The sequence below is a fragment of the Arachis stenosperma genome, chromosome 6 (genome assembly GCF_014773155.1).
Source record: "Arachis stenosperma cultivar V10309 chromosome 6, arast.V10309.gnm1.PFL2, whole genome shotgun sequence".
Classification (NCBI taxonomy): Eukaryota; Viridiplantae; Streptophyta; class Magnoliopsida; order Fabales; family Fabaceae; genus Arachis; species Arachis stenosperma.
In genome coordinates, this window is record NC_080382.1 from 105,608,145 (window position 1) to 105,627,632 (window position 19,488).

At 37.0% G+C, this 19,488-nt stretch overlaps 1 non-coding gene across 1 annotated transcript; it reads right to left on the bottom strand.

Annotated features, from left to right (window-relative positions):
• Nucleotides 1–6,977: 6,977 nt before the first annotated feature.
• On the bottom strand, nucleotides 6,978–7,081 carry LOC130937489 (small nucleolar RNA R71). The gene has a single exon (XR_009068708.1). It is a non-coding gene; the product is annotated as a small nucleolar RNA R71 (small nucleolar RNA).
• Between the last annotated feature and the right edge of the window lie 12,407 nt (nucleotides 7,082–19,488).

The window sequence follows — 19,488 nt, forward strand, 5'->3', positions numbered from 1 at the left end:
AACAAAAAAGGTCAAATCGTTACAAAATATCCAAACGTTTTGTAACAAATTTTATTATTGTTACAAAACATTATTATTATGTAACAATCACGAATTTTTTTGTTACAAAAAAATTGTAACAATTTTAAATTTGTTACAAAGTTTTTGTTATAAATGTTTCATTTTCTTGTAGTTGCATAAATTGAATCAATTTAATTCGATTTATATAGAGATGTTCAAGCACTACAAGAAAAATCACTTTTAGCAACCATTTAATTTGCTTTTAGCGGTAATAAAAATAGCCGCTAATACATTTACCGGCAATTAGACATTAGCCATCTTATACTTTATCGTTAAAAGGTTTTAGTGGCAATTATAACATTTTCCGGTAAAGACCTTTTTAATGGCTGCAAAAAGTATATAACTTTTAGCGGTCATTTTCTTAACAATTTATATAGCCACCAGAAGTAATTCTAAGATTGTAATGTTATTCACTTTTAGTGGTCATTACTATTGTTGCCAAAATCCATTTTACCGGCAATTTTTATAGCCACTAAATAATTCTAAAATTATAATGTTATTCACTTTTAGTTGTCATTACTATTACTACTAAAATCTTAAGTCTTTTTTAATTATACTCACTCTTTTAGAAATAACAACCTATCCTTTTTCTAAAATTTCAAATTATTTTTATTGTACATAATATAAATATACTACAATTAATTACTATAAAATAAAATATTTTATTAAATTAAAAATATTTATATACAAATTTCTCTTGAAAAGTAATAAAACATAATACAAATTTAAACAATATAAATACTACAAGTTTATGTTACATCAATGTTTGGCACATAGCTAATAATAAAAAATTAAATGAGTATTTTATAAGAAGCAGTTATTACTTATTAATCTATAGCACTACATGCTCCTAGTAGTTTTAAATAATTATTGGCAGTATGCCTTCTGACATTGTTTATTGTTACAACATAAGGTTATTTTTAATTGTTATTTCCATGACACTCACAACACATCTTGCCTATTCTGACTAATTCTTTGAGGTCTCTACTTCAAGCTAAGGAGAGGCAGAGGCAAAATACTCTGTTGTACAGAGCAGGAAGGTCAGCCTCCTTAAAAGAAAGATATATAGACATCAAAACATACAGGATGACTCCACATGACCAAACATCAGCTGCTGCACTATCATAACCTTGATTGCCTAGCACCTACAAAAGATCACTTTATAAAAAATTCGAGCACCAAATAAAATATACTCTAAAATACTGAACCAAGCTAAGAATGACTTTAATCCTAAGGTAATGGGTTTACTAATAATAGCTATTAGGGAATCAAACTATAGACTTATTTTCCCATAACATAACTAAAACTATACCCCAAGGAAAACAAGCAAATGATCGAGATAATATATATAACAGATCAGAAATGCATACTTTACTTTACCTTAGGTGCAACATAATTTGGGGTCCCACATGTCATATGGAGAACTGATAAATCCCAATTTTATGGTTTATCTTGTGCTTAATTTAGGGAATTTTATCAACTTTTTCCACATTTATTCAATGAAATAGCATGGTTTTATAATTCTCCTTAAATTTGTGCTTAAGTGTAAAAACATACTTTTTAGGCCCTTAAATTGATAATTTTAATTCACCTTTGATTCTATTCGATACCTTGATATGTTTGTTAAGTGATTTCAGGTTTACAAGGCAAATATTGGATTGAATGAATGAAGGAAAAGTATGCAAAGTGGGAGAACTCATGAAGAAATGAAGGAATCGCAAAGCTGTCAATCCTGACCTCTTTGAACTAGATTGATCATAACTTAAGCTAACATCTGGGATTTCAAAATGATATAAAATTTGCCGTAGTTGCCTGGCGTTTATGGACGCGTACGCGTGCATCACGCGTACACGTGAGAAGCTGCGCGTGACTCACTAAAGGCAACTCGTGACTAGCAATTTCTGAAGCATTTTGGGCCCAATCCAACTCATTTCTGATGCTATTGAATCCGAGGATTGAGGAGGGATGAACCAAGTAGTCATAGTTTTAGTTTTCATCATGGTTTAGGTTAGAATTCTAGAGAGAGAAGCTATCCATTCTCTTTAGAATTTAGGGTAGTTTAGGTTTAATTTCCTTAGATTCAACTTTTAATTTCCTTACATTTTACTTTCTTGTCATTTATTTTTATTGCCAATTGTAAATCAAACCCCCTTATTCCTTCATAGCCAATAATTGATCACTTCATTGCAATTCCTTGTGAGACGACCCGAGGTTTAAATACTTCGGTTAAATTCTTATTGGGGTTTGTACTTGTGACAACCAAACAATTTAAATTTGATTTGAGAGTTATTTGTTGGCTTGAAACTATGCTTACAACGAAGTTCTTGTTTCTATAAGAGAAATTTTCGACTAACAATAATTCTTGTATCAAATTTATGGCGCCGTTGCCGGGAAATCGTAATGGTGTTATATTATTGGCTATTGTGAATATGTGAATATTTGCCTTTTGCTTGTTTGTTAGTTTTGGTTAGGTTTAGGACTTTTTTGCTTATTTTTGTTAGCTTTTGTTTTATTTGCTACTATGAATTCTCATCTCTTTGGCTATGAGTTTGGTTCAAATTATGTTGTAGGGAATCGAAGCTTCAATGACAACATGCATCAAGGATGGGATAATTAAAGATGGGAGGAGCCTCAAGGGATTGATCAACCTTCTTGGCAACAACCTCCTCCGGTCTCTTATAGGTATAATTCTCCTCCTAATGCATATTAATCTAATGGATGTGGTGATCCTCATTGTGGTTGTCAACAACCACCACCATATGCCTATGAACCACCCCCTAAACATAATTTTGAACCACTTTACTCACAAGTCCCATACCACCAACCACCTCCATATGACCCTAACCTATATCCACCATACCCACCACCTTAAGAACCATATGAACCATATGAACCACCACCATTTCAACACAACTACTCCCAAGAACCACTTCCATATACACCATCTCCATACCCTTACCAAGAAGAACTATCTTCCAATTATCAAACCTTCCTCCCAAACAATAAACCCTCTCTCCCAGCACCACCTCCAATGGATGAGTCTCTCCAAGGAGATATTAGCTCTTGCCTCCAAAGGCAAGAAGAGACGTAAAAGGAGTTTAAGGAGCTAGAAGCCAAGATGACTATCATGGCAGAAGTCGTTAGCAACATATACTCATCCTGACTAAGCCTATGTGATCAAAGTACTCTCATTGTTGAATGTGGAGAAGTGATGAGCGGATAATTTGTACGCTTTTTGGCATTGTTTTTAGTATGTTTTTGGTAGTTTTAGTTGAGTTTTTATTATATTTTTATTAGTTTTTAGTTAAAATTCACTTTTCTGGACTTTACTATGAGTTTGTGTATTTTTCTGTGATTTCAGGTATTTTCTGGCTGAAATTGAGGGATCTGAGCAAAAATCTGATCCAGAGATTCAAAAGGACTGCAGATGCTGTTGGATTCTGACCTCCCTGCACTCAAAGTGGATTTTCTGGAGCTACAGAAGCCCAATTGGCGCGCTCTCAACGGCGTTGGAAAGTAGACATCCTGGGCTTTCCAGCAATATATGATAGTTCATACTTTGCCCAATATTTGATGGCCCAAACCGGCGTTCAAAGTCACCTCAAGAAATTCCAGCGTTAAACGCCGGAACTGGCACCTAAATGGGAGTTAAACGCCCAAACTGGCATAAAAGCTGGCGTTTAACTCCAAGAAGAGTCTCTACACGAAAATGCTTCATTGCTCAGCCCAAGCACACACCAAGTGGGCCCGGAAGTGGATTTTTATGTCATTTACTTATCTTTGTACACCTTAGGCTACTAGTTTTCTATAAGTAGGACCTTTTACTATTGTATTTGAGATCTTGAGATCTTTGAATCTTTTGATCATTGGGAGGCTGGCCATTCGGCCATGCCTAGACCTTGTTCTTATGTATTTTCAACGGTGGAGTTTCTACACACCATAGATTAAGGTGTGGAGCTCTGCTGTACCTCGAGTATTAATGCAATTACTATTGTTCTTCTATTCAATTCCGCTTGTTCTTTGTCCAAGATATCACTTGTTCTTCAACTTGATGAATGTGATGATCCGTGACACTCATCACCATTCTCACCTATGAACAAGGTGACTGACAACCACTCTTGTTCTACAAGCAATCAAAGCTCTAGTGTTTATCTCTTGGATTCCTGATACACGATGCATGGTTGATCGCCTGACAACCGAGTGCTCGCCTGACAAACGAGCCAGCCATTCCGTGAGATCAGAGTCTTCGTGGTATAGGCAAGAACTGATGGCGGCATTCAAGAGAATCCGGAAGGTCTAACCTTGTCTGTGGTATTCTGAGTAGGATTCAATGATTGAATGACTGTGACGTGCTTCAAACTCCTAGCAGGCGGGGCGTTAGTGACAGACGCAAAAGGATCGATGGATTTTATTCCGGCCTGACCGAGAACCGACAGCTGATTAGCCATATGCTGTGACAGAGCATGGGAACATTTTCACTGAGAGGATGGGAGGTAGCCACTGACAACGGTGAAACCCTACATGAGCTTGCCATGGAAAGGAGTAAGAAGGATTGGATGAAGACAGTAGGAAAGCAGAGAGACGGAAGGGAAGGCATCTTCATACGCTTATCTGAAGCTCTCACCAATGATATACATAAGTATCTCTATCTTTATCTTTATGCTTTATTCGTTTATCACTATACCCATTTGAGTCTGCCTGACTGAGATTTACAAGGTGACCATAGCTTGCTTCATACCAACAATCTCCGTGGGATCGACCCTTACTCGCGTAAGGTTTATTACTTGGACGACCCAGTGCACTTGCTGGTTAGTTGTGCGAAGTTGTGTTTATGCCATGGTATTGAGCACCAAGTCTTTGGAGTCATTACTGGGGATTATTTGAGCTGTGAAAAGTATTGATCACAATTTCGCGCACCAAGTTTTTGGCGCCGTTGCCGGGGATTGTTTGTGTATGGACAACTGACGGTTCATCTTGTTGCTTAGATTAGGTATTTTTTTTTCAGAGTTCTTGAGAATGAATTCTAGTGTTTCATGATGATCTGTTGAAATCTGGCTGGCTGAGAAGCCATGTCTAATTTCATTGGACCGAGGTTTCAACTGATCATCACAATAGCTTGTTGATCTCTATCAATCTTGCTATTGGAGCAATGATCTGCTAAGGCTTGGCTGGCCATTGGCCATGTCTAGTGTTTTGGACCGAAGCTTTCTTTGAAAGCTTGGCTGGCTGTGAAGCCATGTCTAATTCCTGGACCGGAGTCTTAGACTAGCATTGCAATGATTCCTGGAAATTCAAATTGAGAATTCTGAAACTTTTATTTTCTATTTCCATATAATTTTTGAAAAAAAGCACAAAAAAATTTTAAAATCATAAAAACCAAAAAGATTTTATGTTTCTTGTTTGAGTCTAGTGTCTAATCTTAAGTTTGGTGTCTTGCATGCCTTGTTTATTTGATCTTGGTTCTCTTTTCAAGTCAATAGTACAGGGAACTGAAGATTCAGAACATGCAGCAGAGGAATTACACAGAAAAAGCTGGGCGTTCAAAACGCCCAGTGAAGAAGGACAGACTGGCGTTTAAACGCCAGCCAGGGTACCTGGTTGGGCGTTTAACGCCCAAAGAGGTAGCATTTTGGGCGTTAAACGCCAGAATGGATACCATTCTGGGCGTTTAACGCCAGGATGGCACTAGGGGGAAGATTTTGTTTTCAAAATCAATTTTTTTCAAGTTTTCAAAGTTTTTCAAAATCAAATCTTTTTCAAATCATATCTTTTCAATCAAATGTTTTCAAAATCAATTTCTTTCCTTTTTCAAAGATACTTACTAACAATTAATGATTTGATTGAACATCTCAAGATTGTTGCCTTTTCTGTTGAGAAAGGTTTAATGTTCAAATCATATTTTTTTTCTTGTTAGGCAAGTCATTAATTTTTAAAAATCATATCTTTTAAAATTGTTTTCAAATCATATCTTTTAAAAATTGTTTTCAAATCATATCTTTTCAATCATATCTTCTTAACCACATCTTTTTCAAAATAGTTTTCAATCAAATCTTCTTAATTTCTAATTTCAAAATCTTTTTCAAAAATCACTTGATTTCTTTTTCACTTTGAATTTTCGAAAATTATCAATCAATTTTTCAAAATGTTTTCAAAATCTTTTTAATTGAATTTTCGAAAATCTTCTTCCTCTCTTCCCACATCCTTCTATTTATGGAGTACTACTCCTTCTTAATGCACAATTCGAACTCCATCTAATTAAAGTTCGAATTTTTCTCCTTCTTCTTTCTTCTATTTTTCTTTTCCTCTGACACCTCAAGGAATCTCTATACTGTGACATAGAGGATTCCATATTTTCTTGTTCTCTTCTCTTTCATATGAGCAGGAGCAGAGACAAAGGCATTCTTGTTGAAGCTGACCCTGAACCTGAAAGGACCTTGAAGCAGAAGCTAAGAGAAGCTAAGGCACAACTCTCTGTTGAGGACCTGACCGAATTTTTCAAAGAAGAAGAACCCATGGCAGCCGAAAACAACAACAATGCCAACAATGCAAGGAAGGTGCTGGGTGACTTTACTGCACCTACTCCCGACTTCTATGGGAGAAGCATCTCTATCCCTGCCATTGGAGCAAACAACTTTGAGCTTAAGCCTCAGTTAGTTTCTCTAATGCAACAGAATTGCAAGTTCCATGGACTTCCAATGGAAGATCCTCATCAGTTTTTAGCTGAGTTCTTGCAAATCTGTGACACAGTCAAGACTAATGGGGTTGACCCTGAGGTCTACAGACTGATGCTATTCCCTTTTGCTGTAAGAGACAGAGCTAGAATATGGTTGGACTCACAACCTAAAGAAAGCCTGGACTCTTGGGAAAAGCTAGTCAATGCCTTCTTGGCAAAGTTCTTTCCACCTCAAAAATTGAGTAAGCTTAGAGTGGAAGTCCAAACCTTCAGACAGAAGGATGGAGAATCCCTCTATGAAGCTTGGGAAAGATACAAATAATTAATCAGAAAATGTCCATCTGACATGCTTTCTGAATGGAGCATCATAGGTATTTTCTATGATGGTCTCTCTGAACTATCCAAGATGTCTTTGGATAGCTCTGCTGGAGGATCTCTTCATCTGAAGAAGACGCCTACAGAGGCTCAAGAGCTAATTGACATGGTTGCAAATAACCGATTCATGTATACTTCTGAAAGGAATCCTGTGAACAATGGGACTAGTCAGAAGAAAGGAGTTCTTGAGATTGATACTCTGAATGCCATTCTGGCTCAGAACAAAATATTGACTCAACAAGTCAATATGATTTCTCAAAGTCTGTCTGGAATGCAAAATGCACCAAGCAGTACTAAGGATGCTTCATCTGAAGAAGAAGCTTATGATCCTGAGAATCCTTCAATGGAAGAGGTGAATTACCTAGGAGAACCCTATGGAAACACCTATAACTCTTCATGGAGAAATCACCCAAATTTTTCATGGAAGAATCAAGAGAGACCCCAACAAGGTTTCAACAACAACAATGGTGGAAGAAACAGGTTTAGCAATAACAAACCTTTTCCATCATCTTCTCAGCAACAGACAGAGAATTCTAAGCAGAACCCCTCTGACTTAGCAACCATGGTCTCTGATCTAATCAAAACCACTCAAGGTTTCATGACTGAAACAAGGTCCTCCATTAGGAATTTGGAGGCACAAGTGGGACAGCTGAGCAAGAAAATTACTGAACTCCCTCCAAGTACTCTTCCAAGCAATACAGAAGAAAATCCAAAAGGAGAGTGCAAAGCCATAACCATGGCCGAATTTGGAGAGGAAGGAGAGGCAGTGAACGCCACTGAGGAAGGCTTCAATGGACGTGCACTAGCCTCCAATGAGTTCCCTAATGAGGAACCATGGAAATCTGAGGCTCAAAATGAGACCATAGAGATTCCATTGGACTTACTTCTGCCTTTCATGAGCTCTGATGAGTATTCCTCCTCTGAAGAGGATGAGTATGTCACTGAAGAGCAAGTTGCTAAATACCTTGGAGCAATCATGAAGCTAAATGACAAGTTATTTGGAAATGAGACTTGGAAGGATGAATCTCCTTTGCTCACCAAAGAACTGGATGACTTGTCTAGGCAGAAATTACCTCAAAAGAAACAAGATCCTGGGAAGTTTTCAATACCTTGTACCATAGGCACCATGACCTTCAAGAAGGCTCTGTGTGACTTAGGGTCAAGTGTGAACCTCATGCCTCTCTCTGTAATGGAGAAGCTAGGGATCTTTGAGGTACAAGCTGCAAGAATCTCACTAGAGATGGCAGACAACTCAAGAAAACAAGCTCATGGACTTGTAGAGGATGTATTGGTGAAGATTGAAGACCATTACATCCCTACTGATTTCATAGTCCTAGAGACTGGGAAGTGCATGGATGAATATATCATCCTTGGCAGACCCTTCCTAGCCACAGCAAAGGCTGTGATTGATGTTGATGGAGGTGAACTGATCATTCAAGTGAATGAAGAATCCTTTGTGTTTAAGGCTCAAGGATATCCCTCTATCACCATGGAGAGGAAGCATGAAGAGCTTCTCTCAAATCAGAGACAAACAGAGCCCCCACAGTCAAACTCTAAGTTTGGTGTTGGGAGGCCACAACCAAACTCTAAGTTTGGTGTTGAACCCCCACATTCAAACTCTAAGTTTGGTGTTGGGAGGTTCCAACATTGCTCTGAGTATCTGTGAGGCTCCATGAGAGCCCTCTGTCAAGCTACTGACATTAAAGAAGCGCTTGTTGGGAGGCAACCCAATGATTATATTTTATCTATTTCTTTTGTTATTTTATGATTTTTGTAGGTTGATGATCATAAGAAGTCACAAAATCCATTGAAAAAGCAAAAACAGAATGAAAAACAGGAAGAAAAACAGCACACCCTGGAGGAAGAATTCACTGGCGTTTAAACGCCAGTGAGTCTAGCAGTTGGGCGTTTAACGCCCAGTCTGGCACCATTCTGGGCGTTTAACACCAGAAAGGGGCACCAGACTGGCGTTAAACGCCAGAAAAGGGCAAGAACCTGGCGTTAAACGCCAGGAATGGGCATCAGCCCGGCGTTTAACGCCAGAAATGGCTCAAAACGCGATTTTGGATGCCATTTGGTGCAGGGATGACTTTTTCTTGACACCACAGGATCTGTGGACCCCACAGGATCCCCACCAACCCCACCACTCTCTCTCTCTTCTTCACCCATTCACCAATCACCTCATTACCTCTTCCCCATAAACCCTTCTTCACTCCTTCATTTTCACACCACCTAAACACCACTTCTCCCCCTCTATGGCCGAAACACAAAGCCACTCCCTTCTTCCTCATTTCTTCTTCTACTCTCTTCTTTCTTCTTTTGCTCGAGGACGAGCAAACCTTTTAAGTTTGGTGTGGTAAAAGCATTGCTTTTTATTTTTCCATAACCATTTATGGCATCCAAGGCCGGAGAAACCTCTAGAAAGAGGAAAGGGAAGACAAAAGCTTCTACCTCCGAGTCATGAGAGATGGAGAGATTCATCTCAAGGGTGCATCAAGACCACTTCTATGAAGTTGTGGCCATGGAAAAGGGTCAACTTTGATCAAATGGTTGGACCAAGTCCTCATAGATATCTGTGAAGAGGACGCCCAATGGAAGAGAAATTCAAGAGGGAAGCCGGTTCAACTGAGAAGGCATGACCTCAAGCCCATTACTAAAGGATGGAGCAAACAAGAGACCCCTCTCATCATGAGAGAGGAGCAACAAAAGCAAGGAAGAGATATTAAGGAGCTCAAGCACTCTATAAGACCTTCAAAAGGAAGAATAAGCCGCCATCACTAAGGTGGACCCGTTCTTTAATCTCCTTGTTCTTTGTTTTTCTGTTTTTCGAAAATTATGCTTTATGTTTATCCATGTTTGTGTCTTATGATCATTAGTGTCTTAGTGTCTATGCCTTAAAGCTATGAATATGAATCCATCACCTTTCTTAAATGAAAACTGTTTTTATTACAAAAGAACAAGAAGTACAGGATTTCAAATTCATCTTTAAAACTAGCTTAATTAGTTTGATGTGGTGACAATACTTTTTGTTTTCTGAATGTATGCTTGAACAGTGCATATGTCTTTTGAATTTGTTGTTCATGAATGTTAAAATTGTTGGCTCTTGAAAGAATGATGAAAAAGGAGACATGTTACTGAGGATCTGAAAAATCATAAAAATGATTCTTGAAGCAAGAAAAAGCAGTGAATACAAAAAAAAAAGGGGGAAGGAGAAAAACGAAAAAAAAAAAGAGAAAGAGAAAAAGAAAGAAAAAGAAAGAAATAAAGTTGTGATCCAAGGCAAAAAGAGTGTGCTCAAGAACCCTGGACACCTCTAATTGGGGACTCTAGCAAAGCTGAGTCACAATCTGAAAAGGTTCACCCAATTATGTGTCTGTGGCATGTATGTATCCGGTGGTAATACTGGAAGACAGAGTGCTTTGGGCCACGGCCAAGACTCATAAAGTAGCTGTGTTCAAGAATCATCATACTTAACTAAGAGAATCAATAACACTATCTGGATTCTGAGTTCCTAAAGAAGCCAATCATTCTGAACCTCAGAGGATAAAGTGAGATGCCAAAACTGTTTGGAGGCAAAAAGCTACTAGTCCCGCTCATCTAATTTGGAGCTAAGTTTCATTGATAATTTGGAGTCTATAGTATATTCTCTTCTTTTTATCTTATTTGATTTTCAGTTGCTTGGGGACAAGCAACAATTTAAGTTTGGTGTTGTGATGAGCGGATAATTTGTACGCTTTTTGGCATTATTTTTAGTATGTTTTTGGTAGTTTTAGTTGAGTTTTTATTATATTTTTATTATTTTTTAGTTAAAATTCACTTTTCTGGACTTTACTATGAGTTTGTGTGTTTTTCTGTGATTTCAGGTATTTTCTGGCTGAAATTGAGGGATCTGAGCAAAAATCTGATCCAGAGATTCAAAAGGACTGCAGATGCTGTTGGATTCTGACCTCCCTGAACTCAAAGTGGATTTTCTGGAGCTACAGAAGCCCAATTGGCGCGCTCTCAACGGCGTTGGAAAGTAGACATCCTGGGCTTTCCAGCAATATATGATAGTCCATACTTTGCCCAAGATTTGATGGCCCAAACCGGCGTTCAAAGTCACCTCAAGAAATTCCAGCGTTAAACGCCGGAACTGGCACCTAAATGGGAGTTAAACGCCCAAACTGGCATAAAAGCTGGCGTTTAACTCCAAGAAGAGTCTCTACACGAAAATGCTTCATTGCTCAGCCCAAGCACACACCAAGTGGGCCCGGAAGTGGATTTTTATGTCATTTACTCATCTTTGTACACCTTAGGCTACTAGTTTTCTATAAGTAGGACCTTTTACTATTGTATTTGAGATCTTGAGATCTTTGAATCTTTTGATCATTGGGAGGCTGGCCATTCGGCCATGCCTAGACCTTGTTCTTATGTATTTTCAACGGTGGAGTTTCTACACACCATAGATTAAGGTGTGGAGCTCTGCTGTACCTCGAGTATTAATGCAATTACTATTGTTCTTCTATTCAATTCCGCTTGTTCTTTGTCCAAGATATCACTTGTTCTTCAACTTGATGAATGTGATGATCCGTGACACTCACCACCATTCTCACCTATGAACAAGGTGACTGACAACCACTCTTGTTCTACAAGCAATCAAAGCTCTAGTGTTTATCTCTTGGATTCCTGATACACGATGCATGGTTGATCGCCTGACAACCGAGTGCTCGCCTGACAAACGAGCCAGCCATTCCGTGAGATCAGAGTCTTCGTGGTATAGGCGAGAACTGATGGCGGCATTCAAGAGAATCCGGAAGGTCTAACCTTGTCTGTGGTATTCTGAGTAGGATTCAATGATTGAATGACTGTGACGTGCTTCAAACTCCTAGCAGGCGGGGCGTTAGTGACAGACGCAAAAGGATCGATGGATTTTATTCCGGCCTGACCGAGAACCGACAGCTGATTAGCCATATGCTGTGACAGAGCATGGGAACATTTTCACTGAGAGGATGGGAGGTAGCCACTGACAATGGTGAAACCCTACATGAGCTTGCCATGGAAAGGAGTAAGAAGGATTGGATGAAGACAGTAGGAAAGTAGAGAGACGGAAGGGAAGGCATCTTCATACGCTTATCTGAAGCTCTCACCAATGATATACATAAGTATCTCTATCTTTATCTTTATGCTTTATTCGTTTATCACTATACCCATTTGAGTCTGCCTGACTGAGATTTACAAGGTGACCATAGCTTGCTTCATACCAACAATCTCCGTGGGATCGACCCTTACTCGCGTAAGGTTTATTACTTGGACGACCCAGTGCACTTGCTGGTTAGTTGTGCGAAGTTGTGTTTATGCCATGGTATTGAGCACCAAGTCTTTGGAGCCATTACTGGGGATTATTTGAGCTGTGAAAAGTATTGATCACAATTTCGCGCACCAAGAAGCAAACAAGGATCATAGTGAGGGAGTGAGTTTGGAGCTTCAAGGTGGAGAAGAGGAGTTGAAACAAGGATTTCCACAAGGAGAGGAAGTTGAGACAATTGAGCTAGAAGAAGTGGTTGAAGATTTAGGAGTTGTTGGAAGTCCATAGGAATGTGGAATTAGAGAGCCCTCTTCTAAGAAGCTTGATATTGATGTTGAGGAGGGTGTACAACCTCCAAAGCATATCATGATTGAAGACTTTGAAGAGGTTGATCAAGAGATGGATTCAATCATTGAGAAGTTTTCATCTACAATTGAATCCTCTCCCATCAGACATGAAATTGAGGTAATGAAAGAAGACACCTCACCTCCCATACCCTTGGTAAGCAATAAAGAAGAGAGTGAATTGGAAGGAAGCTACCAAGAGGAAGAGGTTGGGCAAGAAGCAAGCTATGTCATTGAAGACAACTCTACACCAAATGACATTGGTGACCTTGTTGAAGATTCTTCCAATGGATGTGAAGTTGATGTTGAAGTGGACTTCACACAACCTCCAAAATTTGACTTGATTGATGATGATGAGGAGTTGGAAGAAGTTGACAAGCAAGGAGAAGTTGGAAGAAGTTGTCAAGAGGTGGAACTTATCAAGGAAGAGCATAAGGGAATGACACTTGCAAAACCATTGGAGATATCCCTTCCTAAGTCACCATCATCCAACACAACATTCAAGTGGGTAAAATTTATATCCCTAAGCTTTACTTCACTACAAGAAAAACACACATTCAAGTACACTTGAAAAGTGTAGCCAAAAGTTAAAAAAAATGATGCCTTAGGCTACGGCTACGCTTTTTGTGCTACGGCTACGCTTTTTGGGGTGATTCCTATTCGGCCGTTGCCTATTCTCAAAGGCTACGCTTTTCTGCACCAAGGGCTACGCTTTAGGCATTTGGAAATAGGCTACGCTTTTCAAGTGATGCTATCTAGGACCAAAGGCTACGCTTTTCAGCTTTCATTTTTCCAGAATAGGCTACGCTTTTCAACGCTACTGCATCACTTGTAAAGCGTAGCCACATTGTATACCATAGCTACTTTTTATAAGCGTAGCCTTAGGTCCCTTATTTTTTTTTATTTTCTGTATAACCATAGCTACTCTATAAAAGTGTAACCTTAGGTCCCTTATTGTTTTTTTTTATTTTTTTACTTTCTGTATGTATATAATATTCTAATAATTTTTATACAACATAATATTTAATAATATTATTACATATATAATTCTACATTTTTAATTAAATGAGTTAAATATTATAAAATAAAATTAAACACATAATTATACTAAATAATTTCTTTAAACAATAAAAATTATTCTTACATAATTCAAAGACATAATCTTAAGAAGCAATTAACAATCAAAATATAACTTAAGATAATTCAAGTCACATAAAACTTGTATCACATCAATTAAAATGCAAAGTTTACACTCTATATCCAAGAGCTTAACAAACAGAAAATCGTCAATCTTCTAATCTTGGCATAATGACTAAAAAATCTTCTGAAGCGCCTTCAGATTCTTCTCAAACACATCTTTTTCATGCTGATCTTCATCACCATCAAGAAAACTCTTGGCCTTAACAATTGTATCAGTGTTCATTCCATTGTTCATTCCTAGCGGGGCTGCTGCAAAAATACTTGCACTTCTAAGAAGCTTAAATAACAAAATTCTTCTAAAGGTGCACAAAAAAAAGTGTAAATAGAAATTAACTAAATCAAAATAGTAATATCACAAACTGAGTTGAAATACTAAAATATATATGATCATCATACTAATTGCTGAATAAATGGACAAAGAAAAAGAAATTAATTGCTGAATATACCATTACCTATCTTCACTCCAAACAGCTTGAACTTTACTGCCAATAGGATATTTATCACCCAAACCAATTCCAGCATTATTTACCAAACAACTATAACAGTTACTCACCTTGAACAAAACTAAAAGCATTCGAATAGCTCGTTACCTATCAAAAGTAGTAAGCACTTTGATTTAGCAGATTTGATATTTCAGATAAATAAGATACAATACCACAGTATCTATTTGATTGATCACTTACTTTTTCTCTTCTCAGCTTGTTATTTTTTATTATTCTCATTAAAGCTGAATGCTAAATTCCCAAACTAATGCCAATCAGCTTAATTTCAAGTGGAAAAAACGGCGTTGCTTCAAAGAGTAAAGTGAGAATTATCAACCTAAATTGTAAAATTAAAAATAAATTGAGACAGATATATCAATTTTACACCAATATCCCCAATGCAACTGACGGACCAAACATGAATCCCCTGTCTTAATCTATTTATGGCGAATCAGAACCCAAAACACAATTCAAGAATACATCAAGTTACACAAGTAAATTGAAGCAAAAGGCTTAAAAAATTGAAGACAAATTAATGAATAAAACTTCATAAACTAGTGCAATAATCAGAAACTTTTTCACCTCCAAATTTTGAGAAATACAGTGCTGCTTACCTCTGGAATGGGCTGTCAGATTACATTTTCCACGGCAACACCAATTAAAATCCTCCAAGTGATCTTGCACTACATATTGAAGACTAATAATAAGAATTAAAGGTATTTCAAAACTCAAATGCCCCTGCACTGTTTTGAATTCCATTAATACAAATTACATAATAAGAACAGGAACTCTATAGCACAAATTCAATTGTACACAATAAAAGAACAAAAAAGCTTTGCCCCTAATGCAGTAATAAAATTTGAATGATGTGATAGTTGGCAGGCTTAGCTTTGGGATTGCAATGATCTTATTGATAACTGCCACAAGCATAAGTAAGAGACAGCCTTATAGGATAGGTTGGTTGAACGGTGAATGCTACCTAGTCAAAAGGGGTGTTTATGCCGGCTCAACCATATTGATCCTAGTAACCGTAGGTTCGGTAATTGGTTCCGTTTTGTTAACCATAAAGGTCAATCAAACAGAACAAGATCGCAAAATACATGGACAAACAGGGTGAGGAAGAATTGATCATCCATAAGTGTGGCGAGGTTTGATAAACCCCAATTTGTGGTTTATCTTGTGCTTAATTTAGGAGATTTTATCAACTTTTCCCACATTTATTCAATGAAATAGCATGATTTTGTAATTCTCCTTAAATTTGTGCTTAAGTGTAAAAAACATGCTTTTTAGGCCCATAAATTGATCATTTTAATTCACCTTTGATTCCATTCAATGCCTTGATATGTTTTTTAAGTGATTTCAGGTTTAGAAGGCAAAGATTGGATTGAAGAAATGAAGAAAAAGCATGCAAAGTGGGAGAACTCATGAAGAAATGAAGGAATCGCAAAGCTGTTAATTTTGACCTCTTCATACTAAATTAATCATAACTTGAGCTACAAAGGTTCAAATGAGACGGTTCCAGTTGCCTTGGAAATCTAACATCCGGGGCTTCAAAATGATATAAAATTTGCCATAGTTTCCTGGCGTTTAAAGATGCGTACACGTGAATTACTTGTACGCATGAGAAGCTGCACGTGACTCACTAAAGGCAACTCGTGCCCAGCGATTTCTGAAGCATTTTGGGCCCAATCCAACTCATTTATGATGCTATTGAACCCAAGGATTGAGAAAGGATGAACCAAGTAGTCATAGTTTTAGTTTTCATCATGGTTTAGGTTAGAATTCTAGAGAGAGAAGCTCTCCATTCTCTCTAGAATTTAGGATAGTTTAGGTTTAATTTCCTTAGATTCAACTTTTAATTCTTGTTTTGATTTAGTTTTCCCTTTTAATTTCTTGTTGCTACATCTTTACTCTTCTAGTTTTACTTGTTAATTTCTTTATTTAGCTCTCTTTTATGTTGATGAACCATTGTTGGATCCTGATTTCTTTTAATGCAATTTTATGTTTCCATGTCCTCTTTGATGTTTATCTTCATTGTTATTGTTGATCTCTTGCTTATGTTAGTTATGGGTTTCTTTAATTCTTGCATTATGTGATGTTTACTTTTCTTGCATTCTAGGTGTTTGATAGAATGTTTCCTCTAATTTTTTATTACTTTTCTTTACTCTTGGCCTAGGTTAAGGGAATTGGGTGACCTTGAGTCATTGGGTCTCATTGAATTGGTGATTTGAGAACCCTATGTGGTTAATTTGATACTCATTGATGCTAACCCACTACTAAGCTAATTGGTAGGTAGGTTAGGATTTATGGGTTGATGTTGATCAAGCCTATTTGACATACTTCAAGCTTAGGAGTATATATTATGTACTTAAAGCTTTTGGAAGTAGACTTAATGAGTTGGTCCCTCATAATTGTCAATATATGGTTTGTAGACAAGGATGGTGATCTTAATTACCTATGTCTAGCCAAGAGTTCTTTTCTTTTATTTTATTGGTTCTTGTCATTTATTTTTCTTGCCAATTATAAATCAAACCCTCTTATTCCTTCATAGACAATAATTGATCATTTCATTGCAATTCCTTGTGAGACGACCCGAGGTTTAAATACTTCGGTTAAATTCTTATTAGGGTTTGTACCTGTGACAACCAAACAATTTAAATTTGATTTGAGAGTTATTTGTTAGTTTGGAGCTATGCTTACAACGAAGTTCTTATTTCTATAAGAGAAATTCTAGACTGACAATAATTCTTGTATCAAGAACATCAACACCCTTGAAAAAAAATGCCAAAGTCAGATTTGCCATCTCCAAAACATTTTCCAAAGATAAAGCACATTAATATTCCAATACAATAAAATGACTCTGCTCATTTTTAATGTACAAAAAATTATTTCTTTCATCTCTGTTTCACAAATAGAGTACTTTCTTACTTACTTAGTCAATGCACTCAATTGAAAGTCAGAGACTTTCAAGTTTCCGAATGCATCAAGAAAAAGTTTTTCATGCTATAATTAGAAAGAAAATAACTTCATCAGGATCAAAACATAATAAGGCTAACAAAATTACATCAAGATTATAGTTAACTTCATCTGTAATATATTATCTTTCACCTTCAAGTCTCTGTGGTACACACCTTTCTTGTGATAATGAGCAACAACATCTATAAGTTGTTGAAAGTAATGCCTAGAATCATTTTTAGAAAGATGTTTCTGCTGAGCTTATAGATCCAAAAAGGGTGTAACAATACACATATCAAGCACGAAACTTTGACATGTCAAGCTACTTTTCAAGATGAGTATAGCAGAACTAATCTCCAACGTATCCTACAGACAAATAGCATATGAATTCTTACAATTTTATCATATAATTTCCCTCCCATTACGAACTCAAGAATTATGTAGATCTTGGTTTTGCTGGCCAAAACCTAAAATATAAGAAGCTTTAGAAATATAATAAGATAAAGAAATACAATAAAATTTGTCACATATTAGCATATTATACATATCTCATGCAACCTAACTATATTTGGATGCCTGACAATCTTCATAATGGATATCTCTCTTTTAATTTGTTACACGATTCAAGTTAGAAAATGCATGGCATAAAGGACAAAGAATCAAAATAACAATTTAGTATAACAAGCTACATGATTATTCAGCCAAAAATGAAAAATCCAGCATACAGATAGAAGAAACAAAATGTCTTTGACTACATGCAATGTAAATCCCACTAAAAAGCAGCATAATCATGAGAGAATACTGTGCAGGTTTTACGGAGGATAAAAATATCATCAACACATTTACACACAAGCATTGCAATGCACATCCTCATACATTACAAAATTTACTGCCAGTTCTTAGCTAAACTAAGAATTTGTAGCAACACTATGTGTAATGTTGATTTATGCCACCTTAGAAGCATTGGTAACCCTAAATCATTTAGCTTTATCGAATAAATTTAAACTAAATAAAAAACCAAGTGTGACTTAAAACAAAAGGAATCAAAGGAACAATTAACAATAATTAGAAAGATAACTAAACAAAGAAGGTTAAAGTGTAAGGTTGACCTGTTCAACTAATCTATGCTTGAGAATGGTGGATTTAGCCATGACCTTAATGGCAACACTTTCTCCGGTGTCGGTGTTCTTGGCGAATTTGACCTTGGCAAATGTACTTTCGCCGATGGTTCTACCAACCTCATACTTGCCGATCTTATTCCTTACCTTCTTCATTTTTTCGCAACGATCATTCACATCACCTCTGTTATCAACTAAATTGTCCTTCCAACAGTAAACAAAAAAATGAGGTGCAAGCATTAGGGACAAGAGTAAGAATCATGGATTAAGAATACAATAGTGGTCAAAAAGACGTAAATTAAGGAGGTGAAGAAGATTTGGAAATACCATACTTCTGCACCACCAAAAGGAACTTAATAATCAATTTTGATGATGGCCTAATATAGACCTGGTGCTTTCCTCGCTTTTTGGCATTGTACATGCTCTTGAGAGAATCATTCAAGACACTAACCCTCACCATTGTCGCTGCTAACAATTTCATAATAAAAAAATTAACCATATTGACTCATACCAAGGTTGTGCATACCAAAATCCAAATTTAAAAGAGAAAAAAAAGAAAGGAACATTCGACAGCGAGGAATCATTAAATTCAACCATTATTTAAAATTCAGTATCTCAAAATAAGAAAAAATTAACAAACTCAAACAGAAATCAGAAAATCTAGCAACCCATATTATTAATAAAAGTACAAAACAAGAAAAATTAAATTGAAGCAGCAGTGCTCACTGACGGCGAAGGAGGAAGGCAAGTGCGGCAACGGAGGAATCAAAAGTGACGGCATTGGAGGAAAGGAAGGGAGCTCGGACAGAGAGCAACAAAGAGCTCAAAGAGCCATGTTGATCTCAGACATACACACACACAGAGAGAAAGATAGAGAGAGAGGGAGAGGGAGAGGGAGAGAGAGAGAGAGAGAGAAAGAGAGAGAGAGAGAGAGAGAGAGAGAGAGAGAGATTGAAGACACGACGACTGACCGAGCAACCTTCACGACTGCAACACG